At 51.0% G+C, this 19,628-nt stretch overlaps 2 non-coding genes across 2 annotated transcripts; both read left to right on the forward strand.

Annotated features, from left to right (window-relative positions):
- The first annotated feature begins 14,480 nt into the window (after window positions 1-14,480).
- LOC119451208 (small subunit ribosomal RNA) lies at window positions 14,481-16,295 on the forward strand. The gene has a single exon (XR_005191735.1). It is a non-coding gene; the product is annotated as a small subunit ribosomal RNA (ribosomal RNA).
- Window positions 16,296-17,981: 1,686 nt separating this feature from the next.
- Window positions 17,982-18,134, forward strand: LOC119451067 (5.8S ribosomal RNA). Its single transcript, XR_005191638.1, has one exon. It is a non-coding gene; the product is annotated as a 5.8S ribosomal RNA (ribosomal RNA).
- The last annotated feature ends 1,494 nt before the right edge of the window (window positions 18,135-19,628 follow it).

A 19,628-nucleotide genomic window follows, 5' to 3' on the forward strand; every position in this document is an offset into this window, starting at 1 on the left:
CGGCTCTCACGTTTTCCTTGAATCGGTGAGCCGGGGCACCGTGGTGCACGCGAGAGCTGCTTTCATTATTATCTACATCAATATCTCGAAACTGTTGTCATCCCGAGAATTCGTTTCGAGTGGATCCGCCTTGCAAACTCCACGGCTACAATTTGTACATTCCAACGTGGTCCATCAGGTAATTAGTTAACCTAATTAGTGACTGTTTCATTATTATTCGGCTAAGCATTTCAATTGCTTGTGCAAGTAATGTCCGCCACTTAGAGCAGACCAGCTCATGAACTAGACTTGGGCATTCTGCCACAGGCAACCTTTAGGAGTTTTTGAAAGTGTTCACTGAAGCCCGCTGTATATATATATATATATATGCGTGTGTGAGTGACTGTGTGTGTGTGCACGCAATAGAGTAGCACATAAGCTCAGTCACGTGGGGTTATTTCACATTTCGCGGGCTTTCAATAAACGCCGGAATAATTCACCACACTGGATGTGTGTGGCTGCAAAAAAAAAAAAAAAAAAAAAAAAAAAGATGGGTCGTTTTGAAATGCCCTCAAGAACGAAATGAAACGTAATTGGCCCTAAAGTGAATAATAAACATTTTCCGCAATTAATCCTTATTGATTAACTAATTAGGCGCAACATAAAACTTAACATAAGGAGCGTCACATGACAGCAACACATATGTCATTGGTTTCATTGAGTTGTGGCTGCCCGCTGTCAATAAAATCATCGGTTCTAGTCACATAAAAATCCTGTATAAATGTATGTATGTACGTATATACACGCACGCACGTACGCAAGCACGCACGCGCGCGCGCACACACACACAGGAGCGCCCACACTGAAAGAGTCAAAATCACGTCATGGATGTACGGAAATAAGAACGCCGAAGTGCGTCATAGCGTAAGAAAGCTGGAACACTTGTTTAAATAATACCAGCGGTGGCCAGTGACTGTTGATATGGATGCGAAAACACGTTACCGCCACCTATCTACGGAAATAGCAAGCGCGAAGTCCGTCGCCATTGCGTAAAAAACCTAGACGGCGCAAGGTAACACTCGATTTCATGATGACAGTGGCGGCCGGGGAATAAAAACAGCTCGAACCTCTTGGCAAGAAATACAAAAAAAAAAGAAGAAACAAAAAGTGGCTTGCTTTATTAAACCTTGTATATGACAGTGAATAAACAGCAAAGCAGTTACAACTAAACTGAAAAAAAAAAGACAGCTAACAAAAGCAAGTACACAAAGAAACAAACCAGCCGTGTTTGCTCAGTGGGTATAGCGTTTGGCTACTGAGCGCGAGGTCATGGGATCGAATCCCAGCCACGGCAGCCGCTTTTCGTTGGGGCAGAAAAAAAAAATAAACCGTGCACTAAGGTGTAGGAGCACGTTAAAGAACCCCAGGTAGTCTAATTTATTTCGGAGTTGTCCACTACGGCGTGCCTCATAATCAGACCGCGGTTTTGGCACGCAAAACCCCAGTATTATCTGTTTCTTTTTTTTTTTTTTTACGCAAAGAAACAGGTGTGTTTGCATTGAAGGGCGCCCGAAAAAGCGTTTGTTCCAATTACGCGCAGCAAGGACGCTTTATGATGGGGAAGGCAGATGGCTGGAAGGTGCACGTCCTCATCGTTTCTAAACAATTTCTAAACAAAATTGGTCTCACTGTCCCTCCAATAATACCAAGTGGCTCGAGGCTTCGTATTGCATATTAACTGAAAGAATTACACTCACGTTAAATGCCGCAAAAGGACCAAGCGGGGCACTTGCTTCGCGCAGGTGCATTCGCCCAAATTTTATAGCTATAGCCCGCATGCAGCTACAAAATCCGAAATCGCATCAGCAGGGGCGGGACGCGCAAGCAGCGTTTCACGCAAATTTGAAGCATAAATCGCAGCGCTACCGAGGCCAAAGTGGTGTATCAATTCGGACGGACGCTTTCCAGAACGCTAGTAGCCGTTCAAACAGGGCGCACAGTTAAGAGATGGCGCTGACAAAGCGGCGAGCGCCCGTGTTGAGAAAGTCCTAAACAACATTAGCCGGGCGGCGCGTGCAAGCGACGTTCCGTGCAACTTGTCCGTGGTAATATCAAAAGCGGCTCTCACGTTTTCCTTGAATCGGTGAGCCGGGGCACCGTGGTGCACGCGAGAGCTGCTTTCATTATTATCTACATCAATATCTCGAAACTGTTGTCATCCCGAGAATTCGTTTCGAGTGGATCCGCCTTGCAAACTCCACGGCTACAATTTGTACATTCCAACGTGGTCCATCAGGTAATTAGTTAACCTAATTAGTGACTGTTTCATTATTATTCGGCTAAGCATTTCAATTGCTTGTGCAAGTAATGTCCGCCACTTAGAGCAGACCAGCTCATGAACTAGACTTGGGCATTCTGCCACAGGCACTATTGAAGAGTTTTTGAAAGTGTTCGCTGAAGCCCCCCGTATATATATATGCGTGTGTGAGTGACTGTGTGTGTGTGCACGCAATAGAGTAGCACATAAGCTCAGTCACGTGGGGTTATTTCACATTTCGCGGGCTTTCAATAAACGCCGGAATAATTCACCACACTGGATGTGTGTGGCTGCAAAAAAAAAAAAAAAAAAAAAAAAAAAAAAGATGGGTCGTTTTGAAATGCCCTCAAGAACGAAATGAAACGTAATTGGCCCTAAAGTGAATAATAAACATTTTCCGCAATTAATCCTTATTGATTAACTAATTAGGCGCAACATAAAACTTAACATAAGGAGCGTCACATGACAGCAACACATATGTCATTGGTTTCATTGAGTTGTGGCTGCCCGCTGTCAATAAAATCATCGGTTCTAGTCACATAAAAATCCTGTATAAATGTATGTATGTACGTATATACACGCACGCACGTACGCAAGCACGCACGCGCGCGCGCACACACACACAGGAGCGCCCACACTGAAAGAGTCAAAATCACGTCATGGATGTACGGAAATAAGAACGCCGAAGTGCGTCATAGCGTAAGAAAGCTGGAACACTTGTTTAAATAATACCAGCGGTGGCCAGTGACTGTTGATATGGATGCGAAAACACGTTACCGCCACCTATCTACGGAAATAGCAAGCGCGAAGTCCGTCGCCATTGCGTAAAAAACCTAGACGGCGCAAGGTAACACTCGATTTCATGATGACAGTGGCGGCCGGGGAATAAAAACAGCTCGAACCTCTTGGCAAGAAATACAAAAAAAAGAAGAAACAAAAAGTGGCTTGCTTTATTAACCTTGTATATGACAGTGAATAAACAGCAAAGCAGTTACAACTAAACTGAAAAAAAAAGACAGCTAACAAAAGCAAGTACACAAAGAAACAAACCAGCCGTGTTTGCTCAGTGGGTATAGCGTTTGGCTACTGAGCGCGAGGTCATGGGATCGAATCCCAGCCACGGCAGCCGCTTTTCGTTGGGGCAGAAAAAAAAATAAACCGTGCACTAAGGTGTAGGAGCACGTTAAAGAACCCCAGGTAGTCTAATTTATTTCGGAGTTGTCCACTACGGCGTGCCTCATAATCAGACCGCGGTTTTGGCACGCAAAACCCCAGTATTATCTGCTTTTTTTTTTTTACGCAAAGAAACAGGTGTGTTTGCATTGAAGGGCGCCCGAAAAAGCGTTTGTTCCAATTACGCGCAGCAAGGACGCTTTATGATGGGGAAGGCAGATGGCTGGAAGGTGCACGTCCTCATCGTTTCTAAACAATTTCTAAACAAAATTGGTCTCACTGTCCCTCCAATAATACCAAGTGGCTCGAGGCTTCGTATTGCATATTAACTGAAAGAATTACACTCACGTTAAATGCCGCAAAAGGACCAAGCGGGGCACTTGCTTCGCGCAGGTGCATTCGCCCAAATTTTATAGCTATAGCCCGCATGCAGCTACAAAATCCGAAATCGCATCAGCAGGGGCGGGACGCGCAAGCAGCGTTTCACGCAAATTTGAAGCATAAATCGCAGCGCTACCGAGGCCAAAGTGGTGTATCAATTCGGACGGACGCTTTCCAGAACGCTAGTAGCCGTTCAAACAGGGCGCACAGTTAAGAGATGGCGCTGACAAAGCGGCGAGCGCCCGTGTTGAGAAAGTCCTAAACAACATTAGCCGGGCGGCGCGTGCAAGCGACGTTCCGTGCAACTTGTCCGTGGTAATATCAAAAGCGGCTCTCACGTTTTCCTTGAATCGGTGAGCCGGGGCACCGTGGTGCACGCGAGAGCTGCTTTCATTATTATCTACATCAATATCTCGAAACTGTTGTCATCCCGAGAATTCGTTTCGAGTGGATCCGCCTTGCAAACTCCACGGCAACAATTTGTACATTCCAACGTGGTCCATCAGGTAATTAGTTAACCAAATTAGTGACTGTTTCATTATTATTCGGCTAAGCATTTCAATTGCTTGTGCAAGTAATGTCCGCCACTTAGAGCAGACCAGCTCATGAACTAGACTTGGGCATTCTGCCACAGGCAACCTTTAGGAGTTTTTGAAAGTGTTCACTGAAGCCCGCTGTATATATATATATATATGCGTGTGTGAGTGACTGTGTGTGTGTGCACGCAATAGAGTAGCACATAAGCTCAGTCACGTGGGGTTATTTCACATTTCGCGGGCTTTCAATAAACGCCGGAATAATTCACCACACTGGATGTGTGTGGCTGCAAAAAAAAAAAAAAAAAAAAAAAAAAAAAAAGATGGGTCGTTTTGAAATGCCCTCAAGAACGAAATGAAACGTAATTGGCCCTAAAGTGAATAATAAACATTTTCCGCAATTAATCCTTATTGATTAACTAATTAGGCGCAACATAAAACTTAACATAAGGAGCGTCACATGACAGCAACACATATGTCATTGGTTTCATTGAGTTGTGGCTGCCCGCTGTCAATAAAATCATCGGTTCTAGTCACATAAAAATCCTGTATAAATGTATGTATGTACGTATATACACGCACGCACGTACGCAAGCACGCACGCGCGCGCGCACACACACACAGGAGCGCCCACACTGAAAGAGTCAAAATCACGTCATGGATGTACGGAAATAAGAACGCCGAAGTGCGTCATAGCGTAAGAAAGCTGGAACACTTGTTTAAATAATACCAGCGGTGGCCAGTGACTGTTGATATGGATGCGAAAACACGTTACCGCCACCTATCTACGGAAATAGCAAGCGCGAAGTCCGTCGCCATTGCGTAAAAAACCTAGACGGCGCAAGGTAACACTCGATTTCATGATGACAGTGGCGGCCGGGGAATAAAAACAGCTCGAACCTCTTGGCAAGAAATACAAAAAAAAGAAGAAACAAAAAGTGGCTTGCTTTATTAAACCTTGTATATGACAGTGAATAAACAGCAAAGCAGTTACAACTAAACTGAAAAAAAAAAGACAGCTAACAAAAGCAAGTACACAAAGAAACAAACCAGCCGTGTTTGCTCAGTGGGTATAGCGTTTGGCTACTGAGCGCGAGGTCATGGGATCGAATCCCAGCCACGGCAGCCGCTTTTCGTTGGGGCAGAAAAAAAAAATAAACCGTGCACTAAGGTGTAGGAGCACGTTAAAGAACCCCAGGTAGTCTAATTTATTTCGGAGTTGTCCACTACGGCGTGCCTCATAATCAGACCGCGGTTTTGGCACGCAAAACCCCAGTATTATCTGTTTTTTTTTTTTTTTTTTTTTTTTACGCAAAGAAACAGGTGTGTTTGCATTGAAGGGCGCCCGAAAAAGCGTTTGTTCCAATTACGCGCAGCAAGGACGCTTTATGATGGGGAAGGCAGATGGCTGGAAGGTGCACGTCCTCATCGTTTCTAAACAATTTCTAAACAAAATTGGTCTCACTGTCCCTCCAATAATACCAAGTGGCTCGAGGCTTCGTATTGCATATTAACTGAAAGAATTACACTCACGTTAAATGCCGCAAAAGGACCAAGCGGGGCACTTGCTTCGCGCAGGTGCATTCGCCCAAATTTTATAGCTATAGCCCGCATGCAGCTACAAAATCCGAAATCGCATCAGCAGGGGCGGGACGCGCAAGCAGCGTTTCACGCAAATTTGAAGCATAAATCGCAGCGCTACCGAGGCCAAAGTGGTGTATCAATTCGGACGGACGCTTTCCAGAACGCTAGTAGCCGTTCAAACAGGGCGCACAGTTAAGAGATGGCGCTGACAAAGCGGCGAGCGCCCGTGTTGAGAAAGTCCTAAACAACATTAGCCGGGCGGCGCGTGCAAGCGACGTTCCGTGCAACTTGTCCGTGGTAATATCAAAAGCGGCTCTCACGTTTTCCTTGAATCGGTGAGCCGGGGCACCGTGGTGCACGCGAGAGCTGCTTTCATTATTATCTACATCAATATCTCGAAACTGTTGTCATCCCGAGAATTCGTTTCGAGTGGATCCGCCTTGCAAACTCCACGGCTACAATTTGTACATTCCAACGTGGTCCATCAGGTAATTAGTTAACCAAATTAGTGACTGTTTCATTATTATTCGGCTAAGCATTTCAATTGCTTGTGCAAGTAATGTCCGCCACTTAGAGCAGACCAGCTCATGAACTAGACTTGGGCATTCTGCCACAGGCAACCTTTAGGAGTTTTTGAAAGTGTTCACTGAAGCCCGCTGTATATATATATATATATATGCGTGTGTGAGTGACTGTGTGTGTGTGCACGCAATAGAGTAGCACATAAGCTCAGTCACGTGGGGTTATTTCACATTTCGCGGGCTTTCAATAAACGCCGGAATAATTCACCACACTGGATGTGTGTGGCTGCAAAAAAAAAAAAAAAAAAAAAAAAAAAAAAAAAAAAGATGGGTCGTTTTGAAATGCCCTCAAGAACGAAATGAAACGTAATTGGCCCTAAAGTGAATAATAAACATTTTCCGCAATTAATCCTTATTGATTAACTAATTAGGCGCAACATAAAACTTAACATAAGGAGCGTCACATGACAGCAACACATATGTCATTGGTTTCATTGAGTTGTGGCTGCCCGCTGTCAATAAAATCATCGGTTCTAGTCACATAAAAATCCTGTATAAATGTATGTATGTACGTATATACACGCACGCACGTACGCAAGCACGCACGCGCGCGCGCACACACACACAGGAGCGCCCACACTGAAAGAGTCAAAATCACGTCATGGATGTACGGAAATAAGAACGCCGAAGTGCGTCATAGCGTAAGAAAGCTGGAACACTTGTTTAAATAATACCAGCGGTGGCCAGTGACTGTTGATATGGATGCGAAAACACGTTACCGCCACCTATCTACGGAAATAGCAAGCGCGAAGTCCGTCGCCATTGCGTAAAAAACCTAGACGGCGCAAGGTAACACTCGATTTCATGATGACAGTGGCGGCCGGGGAATAAAAACAGCTCGAACCTCTTGGCAAGAAATACAAAAAAAGAAGAAACAAAAAGTGGCTTGCTTTATTAAACCTTGTATATGACAGTGAATAAACAGCAAAGCAGTTACAACTAAACTGAAAAAAAAAGACAGCTAACAAAAGCAAGTACACAAAGAAACAAACCAGCCGTGTTTGCTCAGTGGGTATAGCGTTTGGCTACTGAGCGCGAGGTCATGGGATCGAATCCCAGCCACGGCAGCCGCTTTTCGTTGGGGCAGAAAAAAAAAATAAACCGTGCACTAAGGTGTAGGAGCACGTTAAAGAACCCCAGGTAGTCTAATTTATTTCGGAGTTGTCCACTACGGCGTGCCTCATAATCAGACCGCGGTTTTGGCACGCAAAACCCCAGTATTATCTGTTTTTTTTTTTTTTTTTTTTTTTTTTACGCAAAGAAACAGGTGTGTTTGCATTGAAGGGCGCCCGAAAAAGCGTTTGTTCCAGTTACGCGCAGCAAGGACGCTTTATGATGGGGAAGGCAGATGGCTGGAAGGTGCACGTCCTCATCGTTTCTAAACAATTTCTAAACAAAATTGGTCTCACTGTCCCTCCAATAATACCAAGTGGCTCGAGGCTTCGTATTGCATATTAACTGAAAGAATTACACTCACGTTAAATGCCGCAAAAGGACCAAGCGGGGCACTTGCTTCGCGCAGGTGCATTCGCCCAAATTTTATAGCTATAGCCCGCATGCAGCTACAAAATCCGAAATCGCATCAGCAGGGGCGGGACGCGCAAGCAGCGTTTCACGCAAATTTGAAGCATAAATCGCAGCGCTACCGAGGCCAAAGTGGTGTATCAATTCGGACGGACGCTTTCCAGAACGCTAGTAGCCGTTCAAACAGGGCGCACAGTTAAGAGATGGCGCTGACAAAGCGGCGAGCGCCCGTGTTGAGAAAGTCCTAAACAACATTAGCCGGGCGGCGCGTGCAAGCGACGTTCCGTGCAACTTGTCCGTGGTAATATCAAAAGCGGCTCTCACGTTTTCCTTGAATCGGTGAGCCGGGGCACCGTGGTGCACGCGAGAGCTGCTTTCATTATTATCTACATCAATATCTCGAAACTGTTGTCATCCCGAGAATTCGTTTCGAGTGGATCCGCCTTGCAAACTCCACGGCTACAATTTGTACATTCCAACGTGGTCCATCAGGTAATTAGTTAACCAAATTAGTGACTGTTTCATTATTATTCGGCTAAGCATTTGAATTGCTTGTGCAAGTAATGTCCGCCACTTAGAGCAGACCAGCTCATGAACTAGACTTGGGCATTCTGCCACAGGCAACCTTTAGGAGTTTTTGAAAGTGTTCACTGAAGCCCGCTGTATATATATATATATATATATGCGTGTGTGAGTGACTGTGTGTGTGTGCACGCAATAGAGTAGCACATAAGCTCAGTCACGTGGGGTTATTTCACATTTCGCGGGCTTTCAATAAACGCCGGAATAATTCACCACACTGGATGTGTGTTGCTGCAAAAAAAAAAAAAAAAAAAAAAAGATGGGTCGTTTTAAAATGCCCTCAAGAACAAAACGAAACGTAATTGGCCCTAAAGTGAATAATAAACATTTCCCGCAATTAATCCTTATTGATTAACTAATTTGGCGCAACATAAAACTTACCATAAGGAGCGTCACATGACAGCAAAACATATGTCATTGGTTTCATTGAGTTGTGGCTGCCCGCTGTCAATAAAATCATCGGTTCTAGTCACATAAAAAGCCTGTATAAATGTATGTATGTAAGTATATACACGCACGCACGTACGCAAGCACGCACGCGCGCGCGCACACACACACAGGAGCGCCCACACTGAAAGAGTCAAAATCACGTCATGGATGTACGGAAATAAGAACGCCGAAGTGCGTCATAGCGTAAGAAAGCTGGAACACTTGTTTAAATAATATCAGCGGTGGCCAGTGACTGTTGATATGGATGCGAAAACACGTTACCGCCATCTATCTACGGAAATAGCAAGCGCGAAGTCCGTCGCCATTGCGTAAAAAACCTAGACGGCGCAAGGTAACACTCGATTTCATGATGACAGTGGCGGCCGGGGAATAAAAACAGCTCAAACCTCTTGGCAAGAAATACAAAAAAAGAAGAAACAAAAAGTGGCTTGCTTTATTAAACCTTGTCTCTGACAGTGAATAAACAGCAAAGCAGTTACAACTAAACTGAGAAAAAAAAGACAGCTAACAAAAGCAAGTACACAAAGAAACAAACCAGCCGTGTTTGCTCAGTAGGTATAGCGTTTGGCTAGTGAGCGCGAGGTCATGGGATCGAATCCCAGCCACGGCAGCCGCTTTTCGATGGGGGCGAAATGAAAAAAAAAATAACTAAATAAATAAACCGTGCACTAAGGTTTAGGAGCACGTTTAAGAACCCCATATAGTCTAATTTATTTCGGAGTTGTCCACTACGGCGTGCATCATAATCAGACCGCGGTTTTGGCACGCAAAACCCCAGTATTATCTGTTTTTTTTTTTTTTTTTTTTTTTACGCAAAGAAACAGGTGTGTTTGCATTGAAATGCACCCGGAAAAGCGTTTGTTCCAATTACGCGCAGCAAGGACACTTTTTGATGGGGAAGGCAGATGGCTGGAAGGTGCACGTCCTCATCGTTTCTAAACAATTTCTTAACAAAATTGGTCTCACTGTCCCTCCAATAATACCAAGTGGCTCGAGGCTTCGTATTGCATATTAACTGAAAGAATTACACTCACATTAAATGCCGCAAGAGGACCAAGCGGGGCACTTGCTTCGCGCAGATGCATTCACACAAATTTTATAGCTACAGCCCGCCTGCAGCTACAAAATCCGAAATCGCATCAGCAGGGGCGGGAAGCGCAAGCAGCGTTTCACGCAAATTTGAAGCATAAATCGCAGCGCTACCGAGGCCAAAGTGGTGTATCAATTCGGACGGACGCTTTCCAGAACGCTAGTAGCCGTTCAAACAGGGCGCACAGTTAAGAGATGGCGCTGACAAAGCGGCGAGCGCCCGTGTTGACAAAGTCCGAAACTGCGTCAGCCGGGGCGGCGCGCGCAAGCGACGTTCAGCGCAACTTTTCCGTGGAAATACCGAAAGCGGCTCGCACGTTTGCCTTGTATCGGTGAGCTGGGGCACCGTGGTGCACGCGAGAGGTGGAAAGACGGCTTGAAAAGAGAAAATGAGGAATTTCTTTCGGCGCTAACTGCCGCCGGCGGCCACGAGTACGGCCCCATGGAGGTCTGGGTACTTATCACTGCTACTATATAGAGCTATGCGGCCCCGGCCGACATCGTACCACTTTTCAATTTGCGGTGTCCGGGTGCGTTTTGTGCGATTCACGCACTGCGGCGACGTCGGCAATTGCGCCGACGAGTACGCGACCGCTCGCAGAGGCAAAGTCCGAAAGGTCGTCAGCCGGGGCGGCGCGCGCAAGCGACGTTCAGCGCAACTTTTCCGTGGAAATACCGAAAGCGGCTCGCACGTTTGCCTTGTATCGGTGAGCTGGGGCACCGTGGTGCACGCGAGAGGTGGAAACACGGCTTGAAAAGCAAAAATGAGGAATTTCTTTCGGCGCTAACTGCCGCCGGCGGTCACGAGTACGGCCCCATGGAGGTCTGGGTACTTATCGCTGCTATTATATAGAGGTATGCAACCCCGGCCGACATCGTACCACTTTTCAATTTGTGGTGTCCGGGTGCGTTTTGTGCGATTCACGCACTGCGGCGACGTCGGGAATTGCGCCGACGAGTACGCGACCGCTCGCAGAGACAAAGTCCGAAAGCTCGTCAGCCGGGGCGGCGCGCGCAAGCGACGTTCAGCGCAACTTTTCCGTGGAAATACCGAAAGCGGCTCGCACGTTTGCCTTGTATCGGTGAGCTGGGGCACCGTCGTGCACGCGAGAGGTGGAAAGACGGCTTAAAAAGAGAAAATGAGGAATTTCTTTCGGCGCTAACTGCCACCGGCGGCCACGAGTACGGCCCCATGGAGGTCTGGGTACTTATCGCTGCTATTATATAGAGGTATGCGGCCCCGGCCGACATCGTACCACTTTTCAATTTGTGGTGTCCGGGTGCGTTTTGTGCGATTCACGCACTGCGGCGACGTCGGGAATTGCGCCGACGAGTACGCGACCGCTCGCAGAGACAAAGTACGAAAGCTCGTCAGCCGGGGCGGCGCGCGCAAGCGACGTTCAGCGCAACTTTTCCGTGGAAATACCGAAAGCGGCTCGCACGTTTGCCTTGTATCGGTGAGCTGGGGCACCGTGGTGCACGCGAGAGGCAGAAACACGGCTTGAAAAGCAAAAATGAGGAATTTCTTTCGGCGCTAACTGCCGCCGGCGGCCACGAGTACGGCCCCATGGAGGTCTGGGTACTTATCGCTGCTATTATATAGAGGTATGCGGCCCCGGCCGACATCGTACCACTTTTCAATTTGTGGTGTCCGGGTGCGTTTTGTGCGATTCACGCACTGCGGCGACGTCGGGAATTGCGCCGACGAGTACGCGACCGCTCGCAGAGACAAAGTCCGAAAGCTCGTCAGCCGGGGCGGCGCGCGCAAGCGACGTTCAGCGCAACTTTTCCGTGGAAATACCGAAAGCGGCTCGCACGTTTGCCTTGTATCGGTGAGCTGGGGCACCGTGGTGCACGCGAGAGGTGGAAACACGGCTTGAAAAGCAAAAATGAGGAATTTCTTTCGGCGCTAACTGCCGCCGGCGGCCACGAGTACGGCCCCATGGAGGTCTGGGTACTTATCGCTGCTATTATATAGAGGTATGCGGCCCCGGCCGACATCGTACCACTTTTCAATTTGTGGTGTCCGGGTGCGTTTTGTGCGATTCACGCACTGCGGCGACGTCGGGAATTGCGCCGACGAGTACGCGACCGCTCGCAGAGACAAAGTCCGAAAGCTCGTCAGCCGGGGCGGCGCGCGCAAGCGACGTTCAGCGCAACTTTTCCGTGGAAATACCGAAAGCGGCTCGCACGTTTGCCTTGTATCGGTGAGCTGGGGCACCGTCGTGCACGCGAGAGGTGGAAAGACGGCTTAAAAAGAGAAAATGAGGAATTTCTTTCGGCGCTAACTGCCACCGGCGGCCACGAGTACGGCCCCATGGAGGTCTGGGTACTTATCGCTGCTATTATATGGAGGTATGCGGCCCCGGCCGACATCGTACCACTTTTCAATTTGTGGTGTCCGGGTGCGTTTTGTGCGATTCACGCACTGCGGCGACGTCGGGAATTGCGCCGACGAGTACGCGACCGCTCGCAGAGACAAAGTACGAAAGCTCGTCAGCCGGGGCGGCGCGCGCAAGCGACGTTCAGCGCAACTTTTCCGTGGAAATACCGAAAGCGGCTCGCACGTTTGCCTTGTATCGGTGAGCTGGGGCACCGTGGTGCACGCGAGAGGCAGAAACACGGCTTGAAAAGCAAAAATGAGGAATTTCTTTCGGCGCTAACTGCCGCCGGCGGCCACGAGTACGGCCCCATGGAGGTCTGGGTACTTATCGCTGCTATTATATAGAGGTATGCGGCCCCGGCCGACATCGTACCACTTTTCAATTTGTGGTGTCCGGGTGCGTTTTGTGCGATTCACGCACTGCGGCGACGTCGGGAATTGCGCCGACGAGTACGCGACCGCTCGCAGAGACAAAGTCCGAAAGCTCGTCAGCCGGGGCGGCGCGCGCAAGCGACGTTCAGCGCAACTTTTCCGTGGAAATACCGAAAGCGGCTCGCACGTTTGCCTTGTATCGGTGAGCTGGGGCACCGTGGTGCACGCGAGAGGTGGAAACACGGCTTGAAAAGCAAAAATGAGGAATTTCTTTCGGCGCTAACTGCCGCCGGCGGCCACGAGTACGGCCCCATGGAGGTCTGGGTGCTTATCGCTGCTATTATATAGAGGTATGCGGCCCCGGCCGACATCGTACCACTTTTCAATTTGTGGTGTCCGGGTGCGTTTTGTGCGATTCACGCACTGCGGCGACGTCGGGAATTGCGCCGACGAGTACGCGACCGCTCGCAGAGACAAAGTCCGAAACCGCGTCAGCCGGGGCGGCGCGCGCAAGCCACGTTCAGCGCAACTTTTCCGTGGAAATACCGAAAGCGGCTCGCACGTTTGCCTTGAATCGGTGAGCTGGGGCACCGTGGTGCACGCGAGAGGTGGAAATACGCCGACGAGTACGCAAGCCACCGTCCAAAACAACGGTCATGGAGCACAGCACCGTGCGTGGCACAACGTTTGCAGAGAAAGTGCGGCAGCGGAAAGCTCGTTCGCCGTGAAAGTCAGCACAGGATGCGCGGTGGTTCAGGCACGTGAATATTCGCGAAGCCGTACTCGCCGCTGGCGAAACATTGACGATCACGACCCTCTTGCGCGGTGTTGGTTTTCACGACTTCGGCCCTGTGCAGCCGACGTAAACTTTCAAAGTTCGTCAAGGTGCGGCACGATTTCCGCCAAATCCCCGTCGAAAATGCCACGAGTACGGCCCCATGGAGGTCTGGGTACTTATCGCTGCTATTATATGGGGGTTGGAGTGCAGTCGCCCCCCGAGTGCGTGCGACCTGGGTGTCTGATATGCGGCGGGCTCCGTGCCCGTCAAGCGTGTCCCCGGAGCCTCTCCCGTGGATCCCTCGGCAATCGTCTGCAGCCTCATCCGCTTGATGCGTTAGGGGCTGGTTGTCGGACGACGCCGTATCCACGATATCGAGGTGTGTTCCGCATCGTCCTCGGACGAGTCAAATAAGAAAGCGCCGAAGGCGCGGGCGTGACCCGTCGCTTGGCGGCTTTGCCGTCTCGGCTACGTTGCAAGCGCCGATCGGTCCACCAGTGCTGCGGGCTGATGGCAAATCCCGCAAGCCGTGACCGAGTCGACGCAACAAATCTATCGAGAGTGTGCGTGCTTCTTGCCGCGTGGCGATACCCAGCCCTGCGGGGAGGGCGCCGTAGCGAGCTCGAACGCCGTCATCTCGGACTGTGCAAAGAGGTGGGCTTTGCAAAAACGAAGCGTGCTGAGGCGCCTGAAGGTGGCCTCGGCGTCGCAACAACGGCGTCCGGCATGGCTGGACGCGCAGTTGAACGATTACCTGGTTGATCCTGCCAGTAATCATATGCTTGTCTCAAAGATTAAGCCATGCATGTCTAAGTACATGCCGAAATAAGGCGAAACCGCGAATGGCTCATTAAATCAGTTATGGTTCCTTAGATCGTTTCTTCCTACTTGGATAACTGTGGCAATTCTAGAGCTAATACATGCAGTGAGCCTGAAGCCCTTTGGGCGACGGGTGCTTTTATTAGACCAAGATCGATCGGGTTTCGGCCCGTATTGTGTGGTGACTCTGGATAACTTTGTGCTGATCGCATGGCCACGAGCCGGCGACGTTTCTTTCAAGTGTCTGCCTTATCAACTTTCGATGGTAGGTTACTTGCTTACCATGGTTGTTACGGGTAACGGAGAATCAGGGTTCGATTCCGGAGAGGGAGCCTGAGAAACGGCTACCACATCCAAGGAAGGCAGCAGGCGCGCAAATTACCCACTCCCGGCACGGGGAGGTAGTGACGAAAAATAACAATACGGGACTCTTTTGAGGCCCCGTAATTGAAATGAGTACACTCTAAATCCTTTAACGAGGATCAATTGGAGGGCAAGTCTGGTGCCAGCAGCCGCGGTAATTCCAGCTCCAATAGCGTATACTAAAGCTGCTGCGGTTAAAAAGCTCGTAGTTGGATCTCAGTTCCAGACGAGTAGTGCATCTACCCGATGCGACGGCTCGGACTGAACATCATGCCGGTCCTTTCTTGGTGCACTTCATTGTGTGCCTCGAGAAGGCCGGTGCTTTTACTTTGAAAAAATTAGAGTGCTCAACGCAGGCGAGTCGCCTGAATAAACTTGCATGGAATAATAGAACAAGACCTCGTTTCTGTTCTGTTGGTTTTTGGAATACGAGGTAATGATTAAGAGGGACAGACGGGGGCATTCGTATTGCGGCGCTAGAGGTGAAATTCTTGGACCGTCGCAAGACGAACTACTGCGAAAGCATTTGCCAAGAATGTTTTCTTTGATCAAGAACGAAAGTCAGAGGTTCGAAGGCGATCAGATACCGCCCTAGTTCTGACCATAAACGATGCCAACCAGCGATCCGCCTGAGTTACTCAAATGACTCGGCGGGCAGCTTCCGGGAAACCAAAGTATTTGGGTTCCGGGGGAAGTATGGTTGCAAAGCTGAAACTTAAAGGAATTGACGGAAGGGCACCACCAGGAGTGGAGCCTGCGGCTTAATTTGACTCAACACGGGAAAACTTACCCGGCCCGGACACTGGGAGGATTGACAGATTGAGAGCTCTTTCTTGATTCGGTGGATGGTGGTGCATGGCCGTTCTTAGTTGGTGGAGCGATTTGTCTGGTTAATTCCGATAACGAACGAGACTCTAGCCTATTAAATAGGTGCGGGGTTCCCAGCACCTTACAACCTTCTTAGAGGGACAAGCGGCTCCTAGCCGCACGAAACAGAGCAATAACAGGTCTGTGATGCCCTTAGATGTCCGGGGCCGCACGCGCGCTACACTGAAGGAAGCAGCGTGTCTTTATCCCTGTCTGAAAAGACTGGGTAACCCGTGGAACTTCTTTCGTGATTGGGATAGGGGCTTGCAATTGTTCCCCTTGAACGAGGAATTCCCAGTAAGCGCGAGTCATAAGCTCGCGTTGATTACGTCCCTGCCCTTTGTACACACCGCCCGTCGCTACTACCGATTGAATGATTTAGTGAGGTCTTCGGACCGATGTCCGGCGCGGCCTTTCGGTTGCGCCGGTCTGTTGGAAAGATGACCAAACTTGATCATTTAGAGGAAGTAAAAGTCGTAACAAGGTTTCCGTAGGTGAACCTGCGGAAGGATCATTACCGGACTGTGAAGGGTGACGATCGTTTCTGCCCCGTGTGGGTGGAGCGGCTCGCTGCGCCCGACGCTTTCCGCCGCTGTCCCCGCTTGGACGCGGGGACGGCTATACCCGAACATGCGCGGGGACTGCCTGAATTCTGAGGGGCGCCCCGTGCCCAATTTGTTGCGCCCAGCGGGCGGCGGCTGCAACCTTGGACGGTTGGCTTGGCCGCGCCCGTGGGTACAAACGGCGTAACGCACTTTCATGGGTGGGCTTTCAGTCCGCCTCGACGCTCATGCGCGGAATGGGAGTAAGACGACCCGACAAAGCTTTGCCCAGTACGAGAGGAACGGTAGAGGTCGGTCAAGGAACTGGCGGTCGAGAGCTAAAGCTGCCTGCCATCCATCATTCATAGTTGGAACTGCGGTGCAAGCGCTCTCCCGTCCTCCGCGGCAAACGCCGCCGAGTCTGAAAAGGCTGGCGGCTGCCGGTCGCTTCCTGCGGCGAGTATGGAGTAACGACCCGACTATGTTGCTGCCCAAGTACTGAAGGAACGGCGCGGCATTCGGTCGGTCATGGAACTGGCGGTACGAGGGTGTGGCTGCCAAGTACAATAGGAACCGTGGCCCATAACGCCCTCCCGTCCTCCGCGGCAAGTGCCACCGAGCCCGACAGGGCCGGAGGCTGCCGGTCGGCTCCTGCTCGTGACGCGCGAGATGTCGAGATCGCGGTTGAATGCGACGACGTTGGCAGGCTATTCGCCCGCCGCCGAGGGAAAGGCGGCGCTGCTGCGAAGTACGAGAGGAAACGCGGCTTTGCTACGTCGGACGCGTTCCGCGGTTAACGGACTTGTGCGCTTTGGGAAGGCGCCGCACGTCGAAAGAGGATTTACGGACAGACGAGGGACTGAAGTCTCGAAACTTGAACGCACTTGCGGCCAGGCTCTTGCTGGCTTCGTCTTCCGCCTCGAGTAGAATTGTTGCGGCTCCGGCGCCGAAAGCTGTCCCTGGCACTGGCCGAGTGGTTTTGGAGAGCCGCGCGAGTACGCGCGCCGGGCTCTTGTCCGTCGTCTCAAGTAGACTGTCGGATCAGCAGCGGGTGTGCTGCGGCAATCTGCCGATGCGAAAGCGTGTTTGTGTGTTAGGGACATTGTGGTCAATTTGAGTACCCTTCTGATGACTAAAAGCGAGACACGTCGATGGGGGCGAGACCCCACCCGTGGCCGTGTCGCCGTGAAAGACTCCACAGCTGCTCGTGCCCCCTCATGGCCTTGCGGCTTTTTTCCAATTTTCGTGGAGCAATGTGAACGTGCACACGTAGCACACGGGTCCGGTGGGTGGTTGGCAGGGAAAACCGGCTTCGAGTGCTCGCAAAAAAGAAAAAGACGTGGTAAGGGGAGCCACGCCCCCGCGGGTGTGTAGCCGTGAGCGGCTCCACTGCATCTTGGTCCTACATCTGATCCTGGTGCATACAGAGTGGAGGCTTACGTGCACACAAAGGCTCGCGGGGTTTAGCTGGAAACGCAACACGCAAGTAGCAGGGTGTGGTGCGCCTATATGCTACCAGCTGTCTGAGACGCGGCTGTCGAAAGAGCGCGCAGACTCGAGGAGCGCGCGCAGAAAGGTGCCCTTCGAAACCACACACAGGGAGACGCCACGTGCCTAAAACCCTGGTTGTACTGTACGGAATTGAACAAACTACTTTTCACGACTCTAAGCGGTGGATCACTCGGTTCTCGGGTCGATGAAGAACGCAGCCAGCTGCGAGACTTGGTGTGAATTGCAGGACACACTGAGCACTGATTCTTTGAACGCACATTGCGGCCTTGGGTCTTCCCTTGGCTTCGTCTGTCTGAGGGTCGGATCACATATCAAGAGAGCCTTCGGCGCACAAGGGAACGTGCGTCCGTCGACTCGTTTTGACCGCGTCGGCATCACGGACAGTACGTTGAGTGCTGAAGCCACGCGCCAGCGGCCTCACGTGAGGGAGACGGTGGCGAACTGAACTGTTGTGCCAAAACTTCGCAGAGACGGAAACGAGGCATTGTACTACTGCAGCGCGGCTAGTGCGCGCCTCCGAAGAGACCGCCGCAGGATGGAGTCGGACACCTGCAGGGAAAGTGCGGTCTGAATCGCGAGGCGCAAACGTCTGTTGCGACAGCAGTAGCGCGCACGTTTGCGAGAGAGTCGGAAGCTTGCGTGCACGGACAAACGCGGGAAGCAAATGCCGGCCGATTCCCGCGCCGTGCGCTAAGCGAGCGTGATCGCACGTTGCGTTGTTTGCCTTCGGAGTACGTCGAGCTCTTGCAAAAAGGTCACTCGTCCGCGTCACCGCACGGGTGCAGGCGCCCTAGTCTGGGTTTCGTCGCAGGAATAGGAATCGGAAAAAATTCTTGCGCGGAACGGGGAGGACAAGGGTGCGCCCCGAAGCGGTAGTGATGCGGTTACGCGAGTGCGCCGTCTGCGAGCGCGAAGAAAACTGCACGACGGAATAGTCGCCGCGAAGCGGAAAATGTCTCCTTCGAAAGCGTGGGTTTGCCCGTTGGCGGGGCTGAAGCGTTCCGTCGTAGTCCGCCGTCGGTCCAAGTGCTTCGCAGTCTCTGCCCCGAAAAGACTGGGCCACTCCAGTTGGGGCAGGGGCGACGCCACACGAGACGATGCCCTCTGCCAGGCTACGAGTCCGTCCTGCGGCGCCCGCTGAAGCGGCGCGCTGCGTGGGCGGCATGCCTCGGCGGTGTTTTGGGCTGCAGACACGGTCGTTTGCCACGCAACTGCTCGTGCGCCGCACGCGCGCAGGCGGTTTGTAAACCGCCTGCCAGCCTCGTCTATAAGTAGCTCCGTGTTGGGCGAAGGACGTGGTAGGGCGTCGCACTCGGTTCGCGCTGGGCTTTCGAACGTGTCGAGTCCTTTCCAGCACGCTGGAATGGGCGAAAGCGATGTATCCGTTTGTCGACCTCAGATCAGGCGAGACAACCCGCTGAATTTAAGCATATCACTAAGCGGAGGAAAAGAAACCAACAGGGATTCCCCGAGTAGCTGCGAGCGAAACGGGACCGAGCCCAGCACCGAATCCCCCGTCCTTGCAGGCGGTCGGGAAATGTGGTGTATGGGAGGCGACGTTCTCGGGTGTTTGCGACGGTGCAAGTCCCCCTGACAGGGGCTTGTCCCAGAGTGGGTGCCAGGCCCGTCTCCGCCGTTGCGCGCCCGGGATGGAGCCTCCCGTGAGTCGGGTTGCTTGAGAGTGCAGCCCTAAGTGGGTGGTAAACTCCATCTAAGGCTAAATACGACCGAGAGACCGATAGTTCACAAGTACCGTGAGGGAAAGTTGAAAAGAAACTTGAAGAGAGAGGTTCAAG

Source organism: Dermacentor silvarum, chromosome 4 (genome assembly GCF_013339745.2).
Source record: "Dermacentor silvarum isolate Dsil-2018 chromosome 4, BIME_Dsil_1.4, whole genome shotgun sequence".
NCBI lineage: Eukaryota > Metazoa > Arthropoda > Arachnida > Ixodida > Ixodidae > Dermacentor > Dermacentor silvarum.